This window comes from Ornithorhynchus anatinus, chromosome 3 (assembly GCF_004115215.2).
Source record: "Ornithorhynchus anatinus isolate Pmale09 chromosome 3, mOrnAna1.pri.v4, whole genome shotgun sequence".
In the NCBI taxonomy this organism is placed as follows: domain Eukaryota; kingdom Metazoa; phylum Chordata; class Mammalia; order Monotremata; family Ornithorhynchidae; genus Ornithorhynchus; species Ornithorhynchus anatinus.
Window position 1 is genome coordinate 50,820,018 of NC_041730.1, and position 27,177 is coordinate 50,847,194.

At 49.1% G+C, this 27,177-nt stretch overlaps 1 protein-coding gene across 1 annotated transcript in view; it reads right to left on the reverse strand.

Annotated features, from left to right (window-relative positions):
* The window catches only part of UBAP1 (ubiquitin associated protein 1), a 49,521-nt gene extending 31,964 nt beyond the window's left edge, over positions 1 to 17,557 (reverse strand). Inside the window, 1 exon segment of the mRNA XM_029059850.2 lies at positions 17,424 to 17,557. The gene's annotated coding sequence lies outside the window, so the exon portion shown is untranslated.
* Between the last annotated feature and the right edge of the window lie 9,620 nt (positions 17,558 to 27,177).

Here is a 27,177-nt window from a genome sequence, read left to right on the forward strand (position 1 = left end):
AGCTTCCAAGGAAATGAGGCCAAGGTCTCTCTCCCATCTGCCGCTATTCCCGAAGCTAGAAAAAACTGGTCAATACATTTGAGGTCGGCACTCCAAATCAGTCTTAACGCCCAACTTCAAAAATGCAACCCACTCGTTACCTGACTGATTTCTGATCCCAGTGAGCTTATTTTGCTTGTTTCTTCAAACGTGCCTCATTTCTTTCCCTAACTAGGTTTTGCAGAGACCAAGCCAAACAAGTTTGGTCAGGTTTCTAAATACATACTCTTCTTCACATTACCTTTCAGGTTATTGATTATAGTAATTTATACTTGTACAAAACCTGATCTGCCTTTTCATTCCCGTGAACCCATGACAGTCAAAACAACACCCTGAGCTTAGAACGTCAGACTGCAAGCTCGTTGTGGGCGGGGAAGGTGTCTACCTACTCCCCCAAGAGCTTCGTACAGTGTTCTCCACACAGGAACCGCTCAATGCATACGACCGATTGATCCGCCATCTTTCAGCTTCCTATTTACTTAGCTTTCCTGTAACCTAATCCAGTTTCAAGCTGTGCCCATTTCCCAAGACGCGATTAAATGCTTCACTAAAGTACAGATCGCTTCTTCTTCAATGGCCCCGGATGCTGCCTCCCCAAAGAGAGATTCACGGTTTTCATCCCCAGATGATTTTACTGCTACTCCAATGGGCCCCTACTGGCACTGGCCACCAACGCAAAGAGAAAGCACTAAACAACCAATATTACCCATGTCGACCCGTATGCGTTTCCGGTATCACCAACTTTCTTACTTGTCTGCTGTGTGACCTTGAGCAAGCATGGGCCTCAGTGACCTTGTCTGAAAAATGGGGATGAAGACTGTGAGCCCCATGTGAGATGGGGACTGGGTCCAACCCGATTACCTTGAATCTATCCCAGCACTTAGACCAGTGCTTGACACAGTTCGCGCTTAACAAATACCATTATTATCATCATAATTATTGGGGTGCCCGATAGGAGGGCAGGAAGTGGAAAACCAGTGGTCCCCAAACCTCCGCACTTGAGGTTGCCAGAGAGTTTGGGAGCAATGGTGTGGGTAAGACGTTTCTGGGTTAGACCAAAGCTCCCTTCGGCCTAGCTTCTCAGTGCCAAAGGAATGCCTGAAGAACCAAGGTTGCCCTCCTGGACGTGTACCCTAATGTACCACTGACACCCTAAGCTTCGCGCTCCACGGCACGTTACGGACTAACTCACCAGCTGTACCTATCCCCCGCTGCGCCCTTAACACTCCCGCTTTGAACCGACCCTACTTCTTCCTGCTATAAGGTAACCCATACGCTACCCGACCCCTTTTCCGTCTGTTTGGCATCTACCGGCCTCAGCCTTCAGTGAGCGTCCCCTTGCTTCTGGGGTTATGGGATGAGGTGAACACCGACTGGGTGTTCACCCCGAACACTGGAGAAGAAGTGTGGTCTAGTACAGCACGGGTCCGAGAGTCGCCACTTGTCCGCTTTGGGATCTTGGAAAGAACGCGGGCCTGGGAGTCAGAAGGGCCTGGCCTCTAAGCCTGGTTCTGCTGCTTGTCTGCTATGTGTGACCTTGAGCAAGTCACTCCACTTCTCTGGGCCTCTGTCAAATGGGGAATGAAGACTGTGAGCCCCACGTGGGACCTGGACTGTGTCCAACCTGATTAGGTCATCTGTACCCCCAATACTTAGTAGAGTGCTTGGCACACAGTAAGCGCTTAATACCATGAGGAAGAGAATAAAAAAGGTAAAGAAAAAAACCCTCTTTCCCAACTTCAAAGGATTTCCAACAGTTTCCTCCCTCAGCGAAGCAGCATGGCATAATGAATAGAGAAGGGGCCTGGGAGGCAGAAGGTCAAGGGTTCTAACTCCGGCTCCGCCACCTGTCTGCTGTGTGACCTTGGGCCAGTCACTTTATTACTCTGTGCCTCGGTTACCTTATCCGTAAAATGGGGATTGAGACTGTGGGCCCCACACGGGACAGGGACTGTGCCTAACCCGATTTGCTTGGATCCACCCGAGAGCTTAGCCTTGGCACTTAGTAAGTGCTTAACAAATACCATAATCGTTATTATTATTATTTATCACAAGGAAGTCTCAAATCCCCCGCTCATTTTGGCAGAAGGCTTTCCGCCTCCCCACACCCACTCAGGATTCGTTCTTCAGCATCTAACGAGATTTTAGCCTGGGAAGAGAGCTGGTTTGGAGAGGAAGAATGGAAAGCCAATAGGAAATAGTGGTAGTAGCAATAGTATTTATTAAGCACCTACTCTGTGCAGAGCACTGTATTAAGTGCCAGGAGAAAGAATGCAGGGGGGAAGGTGCGGGGGTCCCTCAGGGTTCAGTTCTGGGTCCCCATCTATTCTCCATCTACGCCCACTTCCTTGGCTCCCATGGCTTCAACTACCACCTCTGTGCAGAAGATTCCCAAATTTACATCTCCAGCCCTGATCTCTCTGCAGTCTCGCATTTCCTCCTGCCTTCGAGACATCTGTACCTGTATCTTCTGCCATCGTCTCAAACTCATGTCCAAAACAGAGCTCCTTATCTTTCCACCCAAACCCTATCCTCCCCGACTTTCCCAACCCTGTAGTCGGCACCTGTCTCACCAGCCCGTAACCTTGGCATTAGTCCTCTCTCTCATTCAACCCACATATTTAATCCATCACTAAATCTTGTCAATTCCACCTTCGCAACAGCGCTAAAATCCGCCCTTTCCTCTCCATCCAAATTGCTACGGCGTTAAATCAATCACTTATCCTATCCCGCCTTGATTACCCTATCAGTCTCCTCATTGACCTCCCTGCCTCCTGTCTCTTGCCACTCCAGTCCATACTTCACTCCGCTGCCCGGATGATTTTTCTACAAAAACGTTCAGTCTTTGTTTCTCCACTCCTCGGGCACCTCCAGTGGTTGCCCATCCGCCTCCACATCAGACAGACACTCCTCACCATTGACTTTAAAGCACTCCATCAGCTCACCCCCTCCTACCTCACCTTGCTACTCTCCTTCTACTACCCAGTCCGCACATTTTGCTCCTCTCATGCTAACCTACTCACTGGACCTTGAACGTCTAACTCACCGCTGACCTTTCGCCCACATCCTGCCTCTGGTCTGCAACACCCTCCCTCTTCATATCCTCTTCCCCCCCCCCTTTCAGAGCCTTATTAAAGGCACCTCTCCTCCAAGAGGCCTCTCCTAAGCCCCCCTTTCCTCTTCTTCCACTCTCTTCTGCGTCATCCTGACTTACACCCTTTACTGATCAACCCACCCCCCACCCAAGCCCCACAGCACTTCCGTGCATATCTGTAATTTATTTATATTAATGTCTGCCTCCCCCTCTAGACTTTACGCACGCTGTGGGCAGGGAATTGATTGACTGACGCTGACGGTCCCGGCATTTTCCCAAGATGGTGCTGGAAAGATAAAGAGGATCAATATACCAATTTTAGTGGGTACTTACTGTGTTCAGGGCACTGTGCTAAGAGCTTGGGAGAGTACAATTTAACAGAGATTGTAATAAGAATGATAATAATAACTGTGCTATTTGTTAAGCACTTACTATGTGTCAAGCACTGGGGTAGATACAAACTACTCAGGTCCCACATGAGGCTCACAGCCTAAGTAGGAGGGAGAAGAGATACTGAATCCTCAATTTTTAGATGAGAGAACTGAGGCACAGAGATGTTAAGTGACTTACCCAAGGTCGCACAGCAGATAAGTGGCAAAGGTCTGTGGGCAGGGAATGTGTCTATTGTACTGTACTCTCCCGAGCGCTTAGTAGAGTGCTCTGCACACAGTAAGCGCTCAATAAATACGATTGAATGAGTGAAGACTTCTGACTCCCAGGCCCGGGCTCTTCCCACTAGGCCACACTGTTTCTTGAAACGTTCTCTGCCAACAAGGAGCTCATGGACTAGGGGGGAAATTCCTGCCATCTGCTCCCACCCCCAGGGTCAACGTCCAGGGAAGTCTGGACACCGGAGAGACGATAACTGCTGCCTCGTGCCAAGGAGACTGGATAAAACAAAGATTGTTCAGAGAGCGAGAAGCTCCCTCGGGACCCGGGGGCCTTGGCTGAAGATGCTACACGTGATCAGGACAGGCTGGAGATAAGGTCCCGGTCAGTGTCTCCCTGAGCTGACCCAGTCTGCGGTGGAGAGGGATTCTGGTCAGGACCCTGTGGGCCACCCCTACACTTCTCTAAAATCCCTAGGGCATGAATTTAATCTTAATCTCATTTTTGGCAGATGCGAGAAGTCCCCAATTCTGCCAGAGTTTTTGGGAAACTCCAAACCTTGTTTTGCCTTTTGGGTCCAATTTCCATAGCACCCCTCTCACCGCACTTCCAAGACCCTCTCCCCACTCTTCAAAGTCTTACTGAGGGTGCATCTCCTCCACGAGGTCTTCTCACACTAAGTCCCTCCTTTCCTCTTCTCCCATTGCCTTCTGACTTGCTTTTTTGTTCTCCCCCCTCCCCCAACCCCACAGCACTGATGTACAGATCTGCAATTTATTTGTATTGATGACTGTCCCCGCCCCCGGCCCTGTCTAGACTGTAAGCTGGTCGTGGACAGGGGAATGTGTCTGTTTATTGTTGTATTCTACTCTCCCAAGCGCTTAGTACAATGCTCTGCACACAGTAAGTGCTCAATGAATACGACTGAATGAAAGACTTTATTCACCTGGATCTATTTTATGGACATCCTGCAACCTTGGTTCAGAAGCGGTCTCCTCAGCTGTTAACATCCTGGGAGTTTTTAGAAGCACAAGCAGTTTCCAGAACACGGTTTGTTCTGTTACCTTACCTGCTTTATGGTGAACTACTGGAATTTCAGACCTGTGTTCATGAAAGAAGATACCCCATTAAACCATCAGAGGCAAGAGCTGGGAGAAGCAGCCTGGCCTAGTGGAAAGAGCCAGGGCCTGGGAAATCAGGGGACCTGGGTGGTAATTCCGGCTCTACCAATTGCTAACTGTGTGATCTTGGGCAAGTTACTTCATTTCTCTGAGCCTCAGTTATCCGGTTCTCCTCCCTGTCTAGACTGGAAGCCCTAAGCTGGACAGGGGCTGTGTTCAACCCGATTAACTTGTATCTACCCCAGTGCTTAGATATCCTATCCCGCCTTGATTACTCCATCAGCCTCCTTCCGGACCTTCCTTGGCTCTCCCCACTCCAGTCCGTATTTCACTCTGCTGCCTGGATCATTTTTCTACAGAAGTGTTCAATCCATGTTGCCCCACTCCTCGAGAATGTCCAGGGGTTGCCCATCCACCACTACATCAAACAGAAAATCCTCACCGTCGGCTTTAAAGCACTCCTCCCTTGCTACTCTACTACTCCAACCCAGCCTGCACGCTTCGTTCCTCTAATGCTAACCTTCTCACCGTAACTCGATCCCATCTTTCTCACCACCAACCTCTCGCCCACGTCCTCCCTCTATTCTGAAATGCCCTCCCTCTTCATATCCAACAATGACTCGCACCCCTTCGAAGCCTTATGGAAGGCACGTCTCCTCCAAGAGGCCTTCCCTGACTAAGCCCTCTTTTTCTTCCATTCCCTTCTGCGTCACCATGACTTGCTCCCTTTACTGACCAACTCATCTCCCAGCTCCACAGCACTTATGTTCATATCCATAATTTATTTGTATTAATGTCTGCCTCCCCCTCTAGGCTGAAAGCTCCTTGCGGGCAGAGAATGTGTCTTAAATGGTTGTACTGTACTCTCCAAAGCAGTGAGTACAGTGCTCTGCACAAAGTAAGCGCTCAGTAAATACAACTGGCTCATTAAATACATTAAAAAATAGCTGGTCAATGCGGCTTCTATTTTCAGTTTTCCTCTTAACTAGATCGAAAAGCTGAACCATCACCTGGAAATGTTTTTAGTCATTTTTATCGCGTTTTTCTGACGACGAGTTTAATGCCCTTCAACTTCGGGTAGACTGTGGGCCAACATTTTACTGCACCTTAAACAGAGAAAGGTTCTTGCAAGCAGGATCTTGAAAACAGCCATCTGTGCGGCCTACTGTGGCTAACTTCAACCCCTCCCCACCTCCTACTATTTCCAGAAACTAGTAACGGAGGCCGAAAATGTTCTAGGTCAAAGGTGGGGGGAGTTTAAGGTTGGCTGGCAGGAGGATTTGAAAATTTTATGCAACACAAATTGCCAAACAAAATCCTGAACACTCAAAAATTGCATTTATTGAGTGCAGGGCACTATTAAATGTGAGAGAGCAAACAATTAAGAGTCAACAGATCCAACCCTGGCCCTAAAGCTTATTTTTGGCTTTTTGTCTGTTGAGGGCTTACTATGTGCCGGGCACTGTACTAAACACCTGGATGAATCCAAGATAATGAGGTTGTCTCTGTCCCACAGATGAGGTAACTGAGGTACACGGAAGTGACTTGCCCAAGGTCGCAGAGCAGACAAGTGGTGGAGCCTTAAGCGACACCCACCCTTTGAGAGCGAGAGGCAGAGGGAGAGCTGGTGAAAAAGACCCAGAGGGAATGGCCAGAGAAGTGAAAAACCGGAAAATACAACGCTAGATCATGTTTCCAGGGGATGGGAGCGATCCGTAATGTCAAAGGCAGCCAAGAGGTGGAGGAGGATTAGATTTAGCATGAGGTCACAGGTGTACTGCCATATCTGTTAAGCCAAAGAGCTTTGAATTAAGGGCAATTCGGTAGTAGGGAAGACAGCATGGCCTAATTGAAAGACGTAAGTCTGGGTGCTAGAGGACCTGGGTTCTAATCTCGACTCTGCCGACTGCCTGCTGTATGACCTTGAGCACGACAAAACTTCTCCGAGCCTCACCTTCTTCACCTATAAACTGGGGATTCACAATCTGTTCTCCCTCCTACTTAGACTGTGAGCTCCACGTGGGACGGGGTCTGTGTCCAACCTGATTAATCTGTATCTACCCCAGTGCTTAAAACAGTGCTTGGAAGCAGTAGAATATATGCAGCAGAATTTGAAAGGGGGCAGGGTATTCATTCTAGAATGTGAGCCCATTGTTGGGCAGGGATTGCTGAATTGTACTTTCCAAGTGCTTAGTCTAGTGCTCTGCACACAGTAAGAGCTCAGTAAATACGACTGAATAAATTAATGAATGAAAAAGTACCCCCAAACTCTAAAGTATTGTCTGTTTCTGGGTTCTTCACTATCGAAGTTTCAACGGAAGTTGCGAGTCATCCAGATTTTGGCCCCAAACTACACCAGCTTGAAGCTTGCCCTTGAAGCTCTCTAGACTATAAGCTCGGTGTGGGCAGCCCTAACGCTTATAGGCTCTGCACACAGGAAGCGCTTATAACTATGAGCGAATGAATGAAGCTGGTCTTCTTATCTTGCTGTTGTGGTGCCTGGAACGCTCTAGGTTTGGTAAAGGTTAAGCTAAACTTCCTGCTCTCCTGATTAAGCCGTTCACTATTGCTCTCTCCACCTGTATTTTAGGACCACAGCTCCAACCCTCTGTTTTTGACTGAGATTTGTTTGTCTCCTCCAAGACTGTAAAATCCTTGAGGACAAGGATTTGCCATTTATATCTTTTGAAATTCCTCCTCGGGGTGGGTGATTTTTTTTTTTTTATGACAGCTAATGTTAAAATAACTCCCTCTCTTTAGATTAGGGAGTACATGATAGCTGATAATCTTCACTTTGATTTCCATTTATGGATTTTATAGTACTAAATATTTACTCCACCATTATATTTCAAAAAAAACTTGGCTGACAATGTGTTAGTCCTTTCTCATGGGGAAGCTGGAAGGTTCAAGATTGCAGTGATTCATTAAGGCATTATGGTATTTGTTAGGCGCTTACTATATCCACTACCCTTCTAAGGGCTGGGGAAAGTACCAGTTATTTAGATTGTGAGCTCATTGTGGGCAGGAATGTGTCTGTTGCTATACTGTACTCTCCCAAGCGCTTAGTACGGTGCTCTGCACACAGTAAGCGCTCAAGAAATACAACTGAATGAATGGATGATTAGCTCAGAGTCCCAGTCCTACACGGGGTTCACAGTCTAAGAAGGAGGGAGAACAGACTTTGAAAACCCATTTTATAGTTGAGGAACCTGAGGCACAGGGAACTTAAGCAAACTGCCCAAGGTTACTCGGCAAACAGCTGGCAGAGCCGGAATTAGAACCCAGGTCCTTCGGACTCCCTGGCTTGTGCTCTCGCCACCAGACCACGCTGCTTCTCATTTGAAAACGAGGAGCTGAGGCTCTGTAACAAGATGAAAATATCATTTACTAAGTGCTACCCCTTGAATACTTTTCTCTCCAGCAGCCACCATTAGCGCTGAAGTTAAAATAAGCGAGGTCAGTTTTCCGGTGGCCAGGCCAGCTGTCCGGTCTTTTTATGGGCCCAGATGCTCTGTGATCCGTTAACTTTGGTTTCCAGGCCTAAACTCCCATTGCCCACTGCTTCCAGCGAGTTCGGAGGCTCGGAAGCAGCAGCAGCAGCAGAGTGTCCCGGGACCTGGGGGAGGAACACGAATGGCGTGGAGAAAATGGAAAAGTCAGGGTGTCCCCCGGGGAGAAACACTCCCAGATCGGACCAACTGTGGCTTTTTTCTGACAAATTGTGCGCGAGATCACATGCATTTCTTCGCTCACGATCTCAGAGGGCCACCCAAGTTTGTATGCCCAAGCACTCCATCGAAATTAACCTACGATTAACCTTTTTGTTTATCAGAGTGCTGCTATTAAGTGAAACAGTCTTTGTAAATGGCTGGTGTCTATCTGTTTCCCCCGTGAGACTGTAAGCCCCTTAATAAGGTCAAACACTGTGGGTCTTTCTCAGTAGTAAGCTACTAAGAGTAGTGTTCTGCAGGTGGAAGGCCCTCAAATTCCCCTGAAAATACTAAATAGCAAATGCCGTTATCATCAATAGCACACACCGAACACCAACATGGCTGATGCCCACGTGCCGGTTCTTCACCTGGCTAAATAAACTCCAAATACTTGTGTCGCTTTTCTAGCCAGACACAATAACGATCATAATGATAATAATAATAATAATATTTGTTAAGCACTTACTACGTTCCAAGCGCTGGAGTAGATATGAGATAATCAGGGTGCTCGCAATCCCTGTCCCAGATGGGGCTCCCAGTCTCAATCCCCATTTTACAGATGAGGGAACTGAAGAACAGAGAAGTGAAGTGACTTGCCCCAAGTCACACAGCAGACAAGTGGCGGAGCCGGGATCAGAACCCACGCCCTCTACCTCCCAGGCCCGGGCTCTTTCCACTAAGCCATGCTGCTTCCCAGTACAGCTTTAAGTACTGGACATGTGATTCAGTGTCTTCTTTGAGGAGAAGCATTCATGTCATCCTGAGGGCGATCCATACTCTGATCTCTTTCCAATTCAACTATTCTCTTTACAGTTAAACTATTAGTTCATTCATTCATTCATTCAGTAGTATTTATTGAGTGCTTACTATGTGCAGAGCACTGTACTAAGCACTTGGAATGTACAATTCGGCAACAGATAGTTGAATGAGGTCAGTGGCTCTCACTTAGAGTAGCTGAAAACAGCCCTTAAAAAAACCCTTTCCGTATACCCTAAGTTCCAGTTGATGGAAATCAAACAAGCCCAGCATTTCAAGCGCTTATTCCCTAGAAGCAAAATTAAAGACTAATTTGGGAGAGCCCATACCACAGCAAAATTCTGCATCCCTTTAAATTATAAACAATTCCTAAAACATGTTTTCTGACCCTATAGATCCAATCTGTAATTTATTTATTTAATGGGCTGTCTCCCCTGAAGAGCGTAAGCCCCTCCTACTCCCTCCTACTTAGACTGTGAGCCCCATATAGGACAGGGACTTTGCCCAACCTGATTACCCTTGTATCTCACCCAATGCTTAGTACAGTGCCTGGCATAAAGTGTTAAAAAAGTACAATTTTTAAAAAAAGTTATTTTTTAAACTGTCCCAAGAAAGGAATGAGAACATTCACCACAAACTTTAATTTCCACAGTTTTTTAAGAAAAATATTTTCTGTGATCCCTAAAATAAATTTAGCTGCTATAGGAAATAAACCCCAGGGATTAAGAGTGCATGCTTATTACTTATACAGGAATCAACCAACCATATTTACTGAGACTTTACCGTGTGCAGAGCACTCTACTACACACTTGGGAGAGTATAACTCAGAGTTGGTAGAAATGTTCCCTGACCACAAGGAGCTTACAGTCGGGGGGGGGGGGGGGGGGGGGGGGGGGGGGGGGGGATGATTCATTCATATCCCAGCCAGTGAGTGATTACAAAAACGCTTTTCAACTCTTAGCCTACCCTGGGGGAATGACCAAGTCTGTGTTTTTCAATTCCCTGGGAAATAAGGCTTGCATGCCATGTGAAAACCCTAGTTTCCTAACTAGGCCTATCTAATAAAATCACTGCAACACAGAAATAGTTTAGAGGGGTCACGGCATATTTAATCTTAGTGACTCCGCCTAGGCAGAGCCGAGAAAGAAATACTGATAGAAAATGAATATCTGTGAAATTATTCGCACATTGTTCGAAATGAAATTGCTCAATACAGAAACTTCACGGGCTGTGGCTTGCCTGCCTCTCACTGTGACCCTTCTTGCCTGGATGGATAATTCCTTCCGGAATCTTAAATCCAGAAGCACGCACACTAAGGGAAGAGATCCTTTTGTTGGGGAGAGGAAACCACCGCATATTTCTTTGACAACCGGAATGACTCTGCTGTTAAAAACGAATATCTGAAACAGAAAAACGAGTCTGTGCTCAAAATGATCTCACACTATTGTTTCTGCAAAGCTATATATGGGAAGCCCTCGGAGCTAGCCTGTTCGACTGGGGCAGGAACAAAATACTAAAACTGGTATCTGTGGCTTGGTCCAGTAAGACTTGTCCATCGGGAAAGATTTAAGACTGCCTGGTGGAAAGACTTTGGAGGTCCCTCGTTATATGCCTCCCTTCTACCTTTAAACAGGCTTCAGACCTAGAACGAGTATAAAATAAGGTGATGTTGGCTGGCAAATTCTTGTTTTCGCTTTACGAGTCGAAGAGAAGGTAGTGACTGTGGACTTCCCTTGAAGAGGTTCTGTGTTTGGATCTGAATGTTTCCACTACTTCCTTCAACACTAAGATTGGGAGAAAAAAAAGGGGTAATGAAACTGTCCTGTTTCACATTCTGAAAGGAAAGGTACCGTGAGGGCACTTGAAAGTGTTACACGGAGGATAAAGCCGGTCTGCGGCAGCAGAGTGGCCGACTACTGAGAATAATTTTGACAAACAGTATGAGAAAAGTGACTGACTTACCTTCTCACATTCTGTAAAATTCTGTCAGCAAAAAAACCGAGCAACTGGGCCCTTTGCTAGACAACGTCGAGAGCCCAGAAAACAAGGGTAGAGCACTGCGGGGTGGGAAACCCAGGGCTGGAGGAGGAAGGAGGGGGTGTTTTCTTTTTAATGGTACTTGCTAAGCATCTAGTAGACCAGACGCTGTACTAATGCTAAGGCAGATACGAGACAATTAGGTTGGTTAAAGCCCCTGTCTCAAATGGGTGGAAGGAAGATGGTGCAATCTCAATTTTACTGATGAGGTAACTGAGGTACAGAAGTTAAATGACTTGCCCAAGATCGCACAGCAGACAAGTGGTGCTGGGGGCAACTACGACGTAACTGGAAATCTCAGTTGTTCCCCTACTCCTCTAGACCGTAAACTCATTGTGGGCGGGGAACGTGTCTACCAACTCGGTTGTACTGTACTCTCCCAAAGGCTCGTTACAGTGCTCTGCACACAGTGAGTGCTCAATCGATATGACTGACCGATTGCCTGACTGTCACAAAGCTCTCGGCAGCAGGCCCAAGCCTCTCTCCCAGGGCAACTGACTTGGGGAAGACGGACAAGGAACCATACTTCACTCTGCTGCCCAGATCACTTTTCTTTAAAAAAAAAAAACAAAACACAAAAACGAAACTCTCTCCACTCTTTCAAGAGCCTTCAGAGGTTGCCCGTCCGACTCTGCCACAGAGAGAAACTCCTTAGCATCGGCTTAAAAGTACTCAATTAGCTCACCTTAAACTCGCTAATCTGCTACTCCGACGCCATCCACACACTTCCTCTAATGCCAACTGATGACTTCGGGCATTCTACCCCGCTTGGTCTCCATATCCCAAACTACCTCATACCCCAAACTACCTCATATCCCAAACTAAGCTACTACAGAGAAGCAGCGTGGGTCAGTGGAAAGAGTCTGGGCTTTGGAGTCAGAGGTCATGGGTTCGAATCCCGGCTCTGCCGCTTGTCAGCTGTGTGACTGTGGGCAAGTCACTTAACTTCTCTGTGCCTCAGTAACCTCATCTGTATAATGAGGATTAACTGTGAGCCTCACGTGGGACAACCTGATTACCCTGTATCTACCCCAGCGCTTAGAACAGTGCTCTGCACATAGTAAGCGCTTAACAAATACCAATATTATTCTTACCTTCTCCTAAATGCATGAACTGACACCTTAACCGCCACCCTCGGCAGTGAACCCAACTGCCCCACCTCCCCCGTCCCTCTGCCGGTCTCGTACCGCTAACCCGCAACCGTGGGTCACCTCTACGGTTCGCTTCCTCCACCCCTGTGCCCGAGCTAGGGAACGGGCTGTTGGAGGAAATCCAGACATCTCTCTGACCTTGTCCATCTTAAATTCATTCTTATCTGCTTCAGTTTGGCCCTCTCCACTGCCTGACAAGACTTCTCCTTCCTGATTCCCTCCCATACCCACTTGCCCCACCAGCTGTTCCAGATATTAACTCCCTCCTCAAACCTCCCGTCCTCCCCACCCCCACCAACTCCTTCCCCTAATGACCTGGCCACATACTTCATCAACAAAATTGAAACCATCAGACATGAGCTCCCTAAAATCTCCCCTTCCTCCTCCGCCCTCTCCTCTTCGACTCTATTTTCCCTGTAGTAACTCTGGATGACATCTCTCCCCTCCTCTCTAAACTTCCCCCCTCCACCTAGGCTTCTGACCCCATCCCTTGACAGCTTTTGAAAACACTTGCCACCTCTCTTCTTCCTTCCCTAACTGCCATCTTCAACTGTTCACTTTCCAACAGCTTCTCCAGTTTTCAGGCACGCTTCGGTATCCTCTTGGCTAAAAAAACCCAAAAACCCCTTGACCCCATGGCTCCCTCCAGTTATCGCCCTACTTCTCTCTCAGCATTTCTCTCCCAACTTCTTGAGAGGGTTGTTTATACCCACTGTCTCCACTTCCTCTTTTCCAGTTCTCTCCTAGATCCCCTCCAATCTGGCTTCCACTCCCTTCCCTCCACAGAAACAACCCTCTCTAAGGTACCCAAAGACCTTCTTCTCACCAAATCTGACGACCTCTGCTCCATCCTAATCCTCCTAGACCTCTCAGCCATCTTGAGACCACTGTGGACCCTGCAGACCACTCCCTTATTATTAATCACATTTATTGAGCACTTACTGTGTGCAAAGCACGTACTAAGCACTTGGGAGAATATAACATCTCCCTGAAACTTTGTCCAACCTTGGATTCATTGACCCTGTCCTCTCTTGGTTCTCCTCTCTGGCCACTCATTTTCGGTCTCTTTCGCGGGCTCCTCCTCTGCCTCCCACCCCTAACTGTGGGGGTCCCTCAAGACTGAGTTCTAGGCCCCCTTCTATTTTCTCTTTTCACCCTCTCCTTTGGGGAACTCATTTGCTCCCACGACTTCAACTACCACCTCTATGTGGACGATTCCCAAATCTACGATCTCCATCCCCGACCTCTCTCCTTCCCCGTAGTCGCGCATTTCCTCCCGCCTTCAAGACGTCTCTACTTGGATGTCCCCCCGACGCCTCAAATTGAACAAGTCCAAAACAGAGCTCTGTCTTCCCACCCAAACCCTGCCCTCTCACTGTCTTTTCCCACCACGGTGGCCAATACCACTTTCCTCCCTACCTCACAAACCGGTAGCCTTGGTGTACTGTACTTGACTCACCTCTCTCATTCCACCCACTCATTCGATCTGTCACCACATCACGTCAGTTCTACCTTCACAACATTGATAAGATCCGCCCTTTCCTCTCCATTCCAAACTGCTTCCGTGCCAATCCAAACACTCGTCCTATCGGGCCTCGACTACTCTATCAGCCCCCTCGCTGACCTCCCGGCCTCCTGTCTCTCCTCACTCCGATCCCACTCTGCCGCACAAATCATTTCTCAACAACGTTCGGTCCCCACCTCCCCACTCCTCCACGACTTCCGATGAAATCAGAGGGCACAAGTGTTTTCGTCAGATGTGAAGGGGTGGGATCCTCTAGACTGTCGATTACGATGAATGACGGTATTAATGATGATTATGATGGAGGGCAGGGAACGGGTCTACCGACCCTATGGTGCTCTCCCAAGAGCTGAAGTACTCTACCCAGAGTAAACGCTGGATGAGTACCGTGGATCGGTGGGGTTGGAGATGCAGGTGAAGGGGCTTTAGAGGGTGAAAACAAGTGGGAAATCTCTTTGAGGTGTACAGCCGTCGGGTCGCCGTGCAGGGCGAACAGAATTCCTCCTGCCGCCACTCCCGCGGGGCCCGGAAATCTTCTTACTGGCTTTAGGGACATGACCAATTTGGGGATGCTTTTATGGATTTCTCATGGACTGAATGAATGACTGAAGGAATGAGTCAGAAGGTCACGGGTTCCAATCCCGGCTCCACCGCTTCTCTGCTGTGTGACCTTGGGTGAGTCACTTGGCTTCTCCGGGCCTCCGTCCCCTCCTCTGTAAAAGGGGAATGGAGACCGCGAGCCTCACGTGGGAAAGGGGACTGTGTCCAACCTGGTTTGCCAGCGCTGAGTACGGTGCCTGACACACAGTAAGCACTTAACAAATATCATTCTCTCATCCACTCATATTGATTGAGCGCTTACCGTGTGCAGAGCACTGTATTAAGCACTTTGGGAAGTACAATTTGGTAAAAAAGAGAGACAATCCCTGCCCACAGTGGGCTCACAGTCTAGTGGAGGGAGCCAGCATCAAAGTAAACTGGCATCAGTATAAATAAAATGACAGGCGTGTTCGTAAATGCTGTGGGGAGAGGGGCGAAAGAGCAAAGGGAGGGAGTCAGGGCGATGCGGAAGGGATGGGGAGATGAGGAAAAGTGGGGCTTAACCTGGGAGGGCTCCTGAGCCCGTGCTCTATCCACTACACAAGAAGGGGCATGAGCCCGGGCTTGGGAGTCAGAGGATATGGGTTCTAATCCCGGGTCCGCTGCTTGTCTGCTGTGTGACCTCAGGCAAGTCATTTCCCTTCTCTGGGCCCCAGGATATATTCAGTCATTCGATCGTATTGATTGAGCGCTTACTGTGGGTGGACCACAGTACTAGGCGATGGGGAAGTACAATTCGGCAACAGAGAGAGAGAATCCCTGCCCAACAACAGGCTCGCAGTCGAGAAATCATAATTAGTATTATTATTATTCCCTTCTCTCCCACCACCTCTCCCCTCTGTGGGATTGGGGCATGCCCATCCCTCCCTCCCTCCTTCCAGCCCAGTCGTGCCCCCCGCCCCAACAAACCCACACACCCCTCTTTCCCTCAGGACCACCCCCTCCCCTGCTCCTCTTCCTGCCCCTCATTCACTCAATCTTATTTATTGAGTGCTTACTGTGCAGAGCACTGTCCTAAGCTCTTGGAAAGTACAATTTGGCCACAGAGAGAGACAATCCCTACCCAACAGCAGGCTCACAGTCTAGAAGGGGGAGACAGACAGCAAAACGAAACATGAGGCATCAAAAGCATCAATATAAATAAATAGAATTAGTGATACACAACAGCATCCATTCATTCATCAGTATACGAATCAATTCAACCATATTGATTGAGTGCTTCCTGTGTGCAGAGCACTGTGCTAAGCGCATGGAAAGCACAATTCGGCGACAGATAGAGACAATCCCTGCCCAACGATGGGCTCACGGTCTGGAAAGGGGGAGACAGGCATCAGCAAGTGGACAGGCATCGATGTCAATAGACAAAATTAGAGATCTATACACCTCATTAATAAAATACACAGAACGACTATGACGCACCTAATAATGATGGTATTTGGCAAGCGCTCACTATGTGCCAAGCACTGTTCTAAGCGCATGTGTTATACTTGGGCCCCTCCCTCATCTCCAAGTCGGGTCCTCAGGCGCCCCTCCACACCTCACGCTGAGAAGCAGCGTGGCTCAGAGGTCATGGGTTCTAATCCCGCTCCTGCCACTTGTCAGCTGGGTGACTTTGGGCAAGTCGCTTCACTTCTCTGGGCCTCAGTTCCCTCCTCTGTAAATAGGGATTAAGCCTGTGCGCCCCACGTGGGACAACCTCATTAGCTCGTATCTCCCGCAGCGGTTAGAACAGAGCTGGCACATAGTCAGCGCTTAACAAACACCAACATTGTGGTTATTATAGTCAGCGCTTAACAAATACCATCATCGTTATTGTTACTTAACTTCTCCGGGCCTCAGTTCCCTTCTCTGCAAAATGGGGCTGAAGGCTGTGAAGCCCCTGTGGCACAGCCTGACAACCTTGGATCTCCCCCCAGAGCTTAGAACAGAGCTTGGCACATAGCGCTTAACCAAGGCCATCGTCGTCGTTATTATTACTTAACTTCTCCGGGCCTCAGTTCCCTCCTCTGTAAAATGGGGCTGAAGCCTGTGAGCCCCTCGTGGCACCACCTGATTCGCCTGCATCTCCCCCAGCGCTTACATCAGTGCTTGGCACCTAGTCAGCGGTTAACAAATACCAACATTATACCTGTAGTGAGCGCTTAACCAATACCATCATCACTATTATTGTTATTATTTAACTTCTCCAGGCCTCAGTTTCCTTCTCTGTCAAATGGGGCTGGAGCCTGTGACCTCCCGTGGGACAACTTGACAAGCTTGGATCTCCCCCAGCGCTTAGGACAGGGCTTGGCACCTGGTCGGCGCTTAACCAAGGCCATCATCATCATCATCGTCACTATCATTATTATTATTTAACTTCTCCGGGCCTCCGTTCCCTCCTCTGTCAAATGGGGCTGGAGCCTGTGACCCCCTGTGGGACCACCTGATTAGCCTGCACCTCCCCCCGCGCTTAGACCAGTGCTTGGCACCTAGTCGGCGGTTAACACATCCCAACATTATAGTAGTGGGCGCTTAACCACTACCATCATCACTATCATTGTTATTATGATTTAACTTCTCCGGGCCTCGGTTCCCTCCTCTGTCAAATGGGGCTGGAGCCTGTGACCCCCCCACCGTGGGACAACCTGACAAGCCTGGACCTCCCCCAGCGCTTACACCAGTGCTTGGCACCGGAGGAGGAGGAGGAAGAGATTCCCCGCCAGGATCCCGCGGCTCCCCCAGGGCGGGGTGGGGGGGGAGGAAGGACCGGTCCCTCGTCCGGTCCCTCGCCCGGTCGCGCCTTACCCGATGGCCGCGGCCGTCCCCGAGGAGGAAGGTGGCGGTGCGTTGCGGGCGATGCGGGGCGGCCCCGCGGCTCCGGCTCCCCGCCACCCCTAGGACCCGCGGGCGCCCCGGCCTCGGCCTCGGCCAGGCCCTGCCCCCGCCGCCGCCGCCACCGCCGCCGCCGCCATCTTGGACGGCCGCCTGCCTTCCCCGCCCGCTTCGCTGCCCACCGCCGGCGTCTGACGTCAGCGCGCCGCGCCCACCAATGGGAGGGCGCGGCGGTGACGTAACCCCTCCCCGCCCCGCGCCTGCGCGCGCGGCCGGCCGAGGCCTGAGGGAGGAGCCCGCCTGGGGCCGGGGGGGAGGGGAGGGGGAGGCGCCTGAGGGGAACCGGGGGAGGGGCTAAAGAGGGCGTTTGGGAAGCTCTCACAATTTATAATCATCATCATGGTATTTATTAAGCGCTGACTAGGTGCCAAGCACTGTCCGAAGCGCTTGGGGGGGAGAGGCCAGGTCGTCAGGTGGTCCCCCAGGAGCCTCCCAGGCTTCAGCCCCATTTTACTGGTGAGGGAACGGAGGCCCGCAGAAGTGAAAAGTAAGAATAATCATAATCATCCTGAGGATGGTATTTGTGAAGCGATTATTATGTGACGAGCACTGGCCTAAGCGCTGGGGGGGGGAATCCAAGGTCGTCAGGTGGTCCCACAGAGGGCTCCCAGTCGTCAGCCCCATTTTGCAGAGGAGGGAACGGAGGCCCGGAGAAGTGAAGTAAGAATAATCATCATCATAATAATCATGAGGATGGTATTTGCGAAGCGATTACTATGTGACAAGCACTGTTCTAAGCGCTGGGGGAGATACAGGGTCGTCAGTTTGTCCCACCTGGGGCTCACAGTCGTCTTCCCCATTTTACAGATGAGGGAACGGAGGCCCAGAGAGGTTAAGTAATGATAATCATCATAATCATCATAATGAGGATGGTTTTTGTGAAGCGATTACCATGTGACAAGCACTGTTCTAAGCGCTGGGGGGAAATCCAAGGTCGTCAGGTGGTCCCACAGGGGGCTCCCAGGCTTCAGCCCCATTTTACAGATGAGGGAACGGAGGCCCAGAGAAGTTAAGTAAGAATAATAATCATAATCATCATAATCATCATAATGAGGATGGTATTTGTGAAGCAATTATTTTGTGACAAGCACTGTTCTAAGCACTGAGGGAGATACAAGGTGGTCAGTTTGTCCCACCTGGGGCTCACAGTTGTCATCCCCATTTTACAGGTGAGGGAACGGAGGCCCGGAGAAGTTAAGTAAGAATAATAATAATAATCATGAGGATGGTATTTGCAAAGCGATTACTATGTGGCAAGCACTGTTCTAAGCGCTTGGGGGGGGAGATCCAAGGTCATCAGGTGGTCCCACGAGGGGCTCCCAGGCCTCAGCCCCATTTTACAGATGAGGGAACGGAGGCCCAGAGAGGTTAAGTAATGATAATAATCATAATCATCATAATGAGGATGGTATTTGTGAAGCAATTACTATGTGACAAGCACTGTACTAAGCGCTGGGGGAGGTACAAGGACATCAGTTTGTCCCATGTGGGGCTCACAGTCGTCATCCCCATTTTCCAGATGAGGGAACAGAGGCCCAGATAAATTAAGTAAGAATAATCATCATCATAATCATAATCATCATAATGAGGATGGTATTTGTGAAGCGATTACTATGTGACAAGCACTGTTCTAAACACTGGGGGAGGTACAAGGTCATCAGTTTGTCCCAGGTGGGGCTCACAGTCGTCATCACCATTTTACAGATGAGGGAACGGAGGCCCAGAGAGGTTAAGTAATGATAATAATGATGATGGTGGTATTTGTTAAGCGCTTATGATGTGCCAAGCACTGTTGTAAGCACTGGGGGGGAGATATAAGGCTGTCGGGTTGTCCCACTTGGGGCTCACAGTCATAATCCACATTTTCCAGATGAGGGAACGGGGAGGCCCAGAGAAGTTAAGGAATAATAATAATGGTGATGATGATGATGCTGGTATTTGTTAAGCCCTTACTATGGGCCAGGCACCGTTCTAAGCACTGGAGTAGATACAAGGTAGTGATAATTATAATAAGCATATTTGTTAATCGCTGACTATGTGCAAAGCACTGTTTTAAAAGCAGGAATACTGATGGTATTTGTTAAACCCTTACCCTGGGCCAAGCACTGTTCTAAGCCCTGGGGTAGATCCAAGGTACTCAGGTTGTCCCGCGTGGGGTTCACGTCCCCGATTTACAGATAAGGTAACTGACGCCCAGAGAATAATAATAATAATGTTGGTATTTGTTAAGCGTTTACTATGTGCAGAGCACTGTTCTAAGCGCTGGGGTAGATACAGGGTAATCAGGTCATCCCACATGAGGCTCACAGTCTTAATCCCCATTTGACAGATGAGGTAACTGAGGAGAAGTGAAGTGGCTTGCCCAAAGTCACACAGCAGACAAGCAGCGGGAGCCGGGATTAGAACCCACGACCTGTGATTCCCAAGCCCGGGCTCTTGCCACTGAACCACGCTGCTTCTCTCTGAATGCAAGGCAGGGAACCATTCCTAGGAACTGCCGGGTCCTCACCGAAGCGAAGGAGAGTCCTTATGATCAATCAGTCGGTGGGATTTCTTGAGTACTGTACTGAGCGCTTGGGAGAGAACGATATAACATTCAGTAGACACGTTCCCTGCCCACAAGGAGCTTGCGGTCCAGAGAGGGGACTGATAAATAGCTGACCCACCAAAGGAATGTTGGGCATTTCCTAGTGGGAAAAGGGGAGGGGGAAAAGCCAGTGTTTTCCAAGTCAAAGTGCTTTCCTGTGTCTCCTTGAGCGGGCCAGGATGGAGGGGTGGGATCCTGGGTCCTGGAGAGCTTAGGCCATCCCTCATTTGTCCTCAAATCATCAGCCCAATCCCTACGTTTTTGTTTTTTATGGTATTTCTTAAATGCTTACTACGTGCCAGGCGCTGTTCTAAACGCTGCGGTAGATACAAGGTAATCGGGTTGGACACGGTCCCTGTCCCACATGGGGCTCGCAGTCTCAATCCCCATTTTCCTGATGAGGGAACTGAGGCCCAGAGAAGGGAAGTGACTTGCTCAAGGTCCCACAGCAGACAAGTGGCGGAGCAGAACTAGAACTCAAGTCCTTCTGACTCCCAGGCCCGTGCTCTATCCACTAGGCCACGCTCCTTCTCTAATCCCATGTTATTTGCATATAACAATGATGCACTTGGTTTTATACCCTTTATTCATTCATTCAATCGGTGAGTTGAGGCGTTCACCTGCCTGGAGGCAGGACCCTTGATATTCTAGAATTCTCAAGTCGTTCTTTTCCTCAAACACTATTTAGACTCCCCAGCCGCTCGGAGGTGAGAATTAGCCCAAAGCAACCTCCCGCTCTGGACCTGAAGCTCGCTGGGGGCAGGAAACGTGTCTGTTTGTCTATCTGTTGCACTCTCCCAAGCGCTTAGTACGGTGTTGTGCAGATAGTAGCCTGTGAGCCCATCACTGGGCAGGGATTGTCTCTATCTTTGCCGAATCGTTCATTCCAAGCACTCAGTACAGTGCTCTGCACATAATAAATGCTCAATAAATACTAATGAATGAACAGTAAGCACTTAATAAATATAACTGAATGAGTGAAACTGTTCCTGTCCCCGTTGAGGCAGAATCCACGTGCCAGAGCCGACAGCCGGGAAGTAAATTTCCCCGAGCTGGACCGGCCGTGGCAGCCATCTTGAGATGCTTCTCTCTGCAACAACGAGAAGTGTCCCCTTCTTCAAGCCCCAACCTCTTTGTGGCTTTTGCTACTTCGGAGCTTTGTCACTTAGGCCAGGAGGGGGAACGGGGACTCTATCTGTGGGGGGTCCCAGCTTTCATGGCCGCGTTAAACGCTCGGGCAGATCCCCTTCTCGCCCTGGACCGCCGAGAGTCCGTCTGAGAAATGGCCGGGGGGGATGGTTGAGGTCATTTCCGAAGCTTCGGAGCTTTTTCGATTGCTACCTCAGACTCACTTGGCTCCTGCGTGACTCGGCTGAGGTCCAGGGCAGATCTGCAGGAGCCAGATAAGGGTTGACGGACCTCCGGCGGCCCAATTTGATCTCTCCCACCTCACCACTCTGAGATAGCGGGGTGTAGGTGGATGGAAGATGACCACCACCCAGCTTGTTTTGGGATCCTGTTTTGACAGCCAAGGCCCCGGACCTCATTAGGCAAAAGATCCAGAAGAATTACTCGTAATTTTAATAATTGTGGTATTTTTTAAGCCCTGACTATGTGCAAAGCGCTGTTCTAAGCTCTAGGGTAGGCACAGGACAACCCCGACAGACACCGTCCCTCTCCCAGATGGGATTCACAGTCCTAGGGGTTGTAATTACGCAAGACGCAGACAATTATTCGAGGAGCAGCGTGGCCTAATGGGTAGAGCACAGGCCTGAGAATCAGAAGGACCTGGGTTTTAATGCCAGCCCCGCCACACGTCTGCTGTGGGGCCTTAGGCCAGTCATTTAACTTCTCTGTGCCTCCGTACTCTTCTGTAAAATGGGAATTAAGACTGCGAGTCCCATGTGGGACACGGACTGAGTCCAATATGATTCTTTTGTGTCTACTCTAGTGCCCAGCACCCGGTAGCTGAACAAATGCCATTTTTTAAAAAAGACACGTAGCCACTGCAGAGAGGGGTGAGGATGCAGAGGTCTTGAGGCCTGGATTCTGTAAATATGGCCACTCTTGTTTCCCGGCATTGTGGGATGGCCCGGATTTTAGGCAACAGCCAGGACAGAGCAGGAAAGACGGGCCAAACTTCTAGGATTTTACCATAGGACAGCCTTTCCCTTCTGTAGATCCTTTCAGCCACTTTGGGCGTCATTTCCCCACTCCCGAAATCCCTCCACCTCATCTCAGTCCAACCATGCCTAGTCCCTCAATCAATCAATCAATGGTATTTATTAAGCACTTTAATGGGTGCAGAGCACTATGCTAGGTGCTCGGCAGAGTGCAGTACAGCTCTGCCACTTACCTGCTGTGTGATCTTCGGCAAGTCGCTTAACTTCTCTGTGCCTCAATTCCCTCATCTATAAAATGGGGATTAAGACGGTGAGCCCTACGTGGGACAGGGACTGCATCCAACCGGATCCCTAGACTGTAAGCCTGTAGACAGGGAATGTCACTGTTTATCGTCATACTTTCTCAAGTGCTTAGTACAATAGTCCGCACCCAGTAAGCGCTCAATAAATACGATCGAATGAATCATTCAGTCAGTACAACAGAGTTCCCTCCCCATAAGGAGCTTACCAATCTAGAGGGGGAGACAGACATTAATATAAAGAAATTAATTATGGATATATACGTAAGTGCTGTGGGGCTAAGGGTGGAGTGACCATCAAGTACACCTGCAGGAAGCCTTCCCAGATTCATCCTGCTTAACTTTACTGCAACTTCTTATAACGTGCGTGAATATTTCTGTTCGGCTGAAATTGGTTATGATTTTCAGTTCTATTCATTTTTCTCCCGACCATTCATTCATTCAGTCGGTATGTATTGAGCACTTACTGTGTACAGAACACTGAACTAAGCACTTGGAAAGTACAATTCAGCAACAAAGAGAGACAATCCCTGCCCACATCGGGCTTACAGTTTAGAAGGGGTGAGCCAGTCATAATAATAATGTTGGTATTTGTTAAGCACTTACTATGTGCAGAGCACTGTTCTAAGCGCTGGGGTAGACACAGGGGAATCAGGTTGTCCCACATGGGGCTCACAGTCTTCATCCTCATTTTACAGATGCCCAGAGAACTGAGGCCCAGAGAAGTTAAGTGACTTGCCCACAGTCACACAGCTGACAGGTGGCAGAGCTGGGATTCGAACTCATGAGCTCTGACTCCAAAGCCCAGGCTCTTTCCACTGCGCCACGTTAGTCATCAAAACAAGTAAACAGGCAATAATTTAAATAAACAGAATTATAGATATGTATAGATATACACAAATGCGGTGGGGCGGGGAGGGGTTTGGTAGGGACGATGAGAAGCTCAGTCTTGGACCTGTTGAGTTTTAGGTGGCGGGCGGACATCCAGGTGGAGACGTTCCGGAGGCAGGAGGAGATGCGAGCCCGGAGGGAGGGAGAGAGAACAGGGGAAGGAGATGTAGATTTGGGTGCCATCTGCATAGAGATGAAAGTTGAAGCCGTGGGAGCGAATGAGTTCACCAAGGGAGTGAGTGTAGATGGAGAGTAAAAGAGACCAAGAACTGGTGGTTTTCAGTCACTCGATCAATCAATCAGTCATATCTGTACCACGTACTAGCTGCTTGGAAGAGTACAGTACAACAGAGTTCCCTACCTGCAAGGAACTTACAGTCTAGAAGGGGAGATAGACATTAATGTAATCAAATAAATTATGGATATGGACGTAAATGCTGCGGGGCTGAGGGTGGAGTATCAAGTGCGCCTCACTTCCTCCAGGAAGCCTTCCCGGGTTAACTGCGTGAACTCCAATCACTATTTCAACTCCTTATATTGTATATGAATATTTCTGGCTGATATCAGGTATGTTTTGGGTTGTGCTCATTTATTGTCCTGACCGTTGGCTTTAAGTCACTCACTCCAGGGCATATACTGAGATCCTACTGTGGGCAGAGCACAGTACTAGACACTTGGGAGAGTACACTAGAGCAGAGTTGGTAGTCATGTTCGCTGTCCACCGTGACTTTATGCTCTTGAATCAGCTCCCTCCCGATTAATTGGCTCTCTTCTCCCATTACACATTTGCCCAACTTTCCCAAGAGACCGCCAGATCCAGGAAAAGTAAGGGCCTTCTGCTCCTTCTGACCCTCCCTCCACCCCCCCCTTCCTCCCAGTTCAGGGCCCTGCCCACAGCGGAAACTTTATTGCTGTTGTTGCTGCCTCTGCCAGGGTTATCTTACAGCTGGGTAAACAAGTTCAACACCCAAAACGCCCCTGAAATGTTAGCAAAAACAGACTTCGGGCTTTTCCCCATTTCAGACCAGAAAGCATCTTTGGGGCCCAGATTCTTACACTAAACCTTCTTTCAATCAAGCCGGGTGTCAGATCTTGCACGTGGATCCATTTTTTTTCCCTGGTACTCATTAAACACTTACTAAGCACCCGGCACTGTGTTAAGTGCTGGTGTCGGTGCAAGCTAATCAGGTTGGGCACTGTTCGTGTCCCACCTGGGGCTCAGAGTCTTAGTCCCCATTTTGCAGATGCGGGAACTGAGGCACAGAGAAGTGAAGGGAATTGCCCAAGGTCACACAGCAGACAATAAAATGCTGGTATTTATTAAGTGCTTTCTATGTGCCAAGCGCTGTTCTAAGCACTGGGGGAGATACGAGGTAATCAGGTAGTCCCATGTGGGGCTCACAGTCTTCATCCCCATTTTACAGATGAGGGAACTGAGGCACGCAGAAGTGAAGTGACTTGCCCACGGTCACACAGCTGACGAGCGGCGGAGCCGGGATTAGAACCCAGGGGAAAAGAGGGCTTAGTCAGGGAAGGCCTCTTGGCAGGGATGTGCTTTTAATAAGGCTTTACAGGAGGGGAGAGTGGTGATCTGTCTGATAGGAAGAGAGAGGGAGTTCACTCATTCAGACGTATTTATTCATTCATTCATTCAATAGTATTTATTGAGCGCTTACTATGTGCAGAGCACTGTACTAAGCGCTTGGAATGAACAAGTCGGCAACAGAGACAGTCCCTGCCGTTTGACGGGCTTACGGTCTAATCGGGGGAGACGGACAGACAAGAACAGTGGCAATAAATAGAGTCAAGGGGAAGAACATCTCGTAAAAACAATGGCAACTAAATAGAATCAAGGCGATGTACATTTCATTAACAAAATAAATAGGGTAATATGTGCAGAATGCTGCCCACAGCGAGCTTACAGTCTAAAGGTCAGGGGAGACGGACATCAATACAAAGAAATAAAATTACAGATATGTAAAAAAGTGCTATGGGGCTGGGAGGGAGGATGAACAAAGGGAGCAAGTCAGAGCGACACAGATGGGAGTGGGCGATGAGGAAAGGTGGGGCTCTGTCTGGGAAGGCCTCTTGGAAGAGATGGGCCTTCAATAAAGCTTGGAATTGGAGGGAGATAAATTTTCGGATTTGAGGAGGAAGGGCATTCCAGGCCAGAGGCGAGACAAGGCCAGGGGTCGGCGGCAAGACAGATGAGATCGGGGCACAGGTTCGCAGAGGAGCAGAGTGTGCGGGCTGGGATGTAGAAGGAGAGAAGGGAGGTGAGGTAGGAAGGGGCAAGGTTTAAAACCAATGGTGAGGAGTTTTTGTTTGACACGGAGCTGGATGGGCAACCACTGGAGTCCTTTTGAGGAGGAAGGTGACGTGCCCTGAAGGTTTTTGGAGAAAGATGATCTGGGCGGCTGAGTGAAGTATGAACTGGAGTGGGGAGAGGCAGGAGGCTGGGACGTCAGCGAGGAGGCCGATGCAGTCATCCAGGCCAAAGACGGAGGGCGAGGGCCAGGCAGCGAGGTAGGCGAGATTAAGGTACAGTGAGTTAGGTTGGTGTTAGAGGAGTGAAGTAAATATGCTGGGTCGTAGTAGAAACTTAGGTAGGATAGGAGGGGGAAAGGTGATGGAGTGCTTTAAAGCCACTGAGAAGTTTCTGTTTGATGTGGAAGTAGGTGGGCAACCACTGAAGGTTCTTGAGGAGTGGGGAGACGGGTCCCAAAGGTTTCTGTAGAAAAATGATCTGGGCAGCAGGGTGAAGGACCCTGAGTCGGAAGGACCTGGGTTCTAATGCCGGTTCTGCCGTTCGTCTGCTGTGTGACCTTGGGTAAGTCACTCAATTTAGGAGTGCTTCAGTTCCCTCATCTCTGAAATGACGATTATGACTGTGGAGCCCCAGGTGAGACGCGGATTGTGTCCAACCAGATTAGCTTGCATTTACCCCAGTGCTTGTATTACCCCTAGTAAAATAGCTGGCATGTAGTAAGCCCTTAACGAGTACCAGTCAAAAAACAAAAAGGCAGTCAATCGATCATATTTATTGAGCACGGTACTGTGTGCAGACCACCGTACTATACACTTGGGAGAGTACAATAAAACAATAAACAGACACGTTCCCTGCCCGCAACAAGCTTACAGTCTAAAAAAGTCTATTATTATCATCAACAATATTACCATACTTGTTAAGCACTTACTATATGTCAAGCACTGTTCTAAGTCCTGGGGTAGATCCCCGTTTTACAAACGTGAGTATAGCAACCCCTGCCACCTTCCAAATTCTGCTCTTGTCATACAGTGTCGAGTCATCTCCAACCCCTAGTGGCTCCATGGACACAGCTCTCCCAGAACGCCCCACTTCCATCCGCGATCGTTCCGGAAGAGGATCCATAGAGTTTTCTTGGTAAAATTGCCCGCCTTCCATGCAGCGAACTCGAATCTCCGCCCTCGACCCTCTCCCACGCCGCTGCCGCCTGGCACGGGTGAGTTTTGACTTGCAGCAGGTGGCCTTCCAAGCTAGGAATGGAGTGGACAGGCCTCTGCTCGACTCTCCCTCCTGTAGCCGAAAATTCTCCAGGTACAATCGTGAGAGGATATATTCTCCTTAGAGTTTGCTGTAATTCTCTGCATACAGTGGACACTCAGTAGATGCAATTGATTTATTGAATTGTGGCTTTTATAATTGGGAACAGTTCACATCCCGTTCATAATCAACTCTCTGATGTTTAAATTTATGTTGGCTCACTCTGTTACATCAATTAAACAGT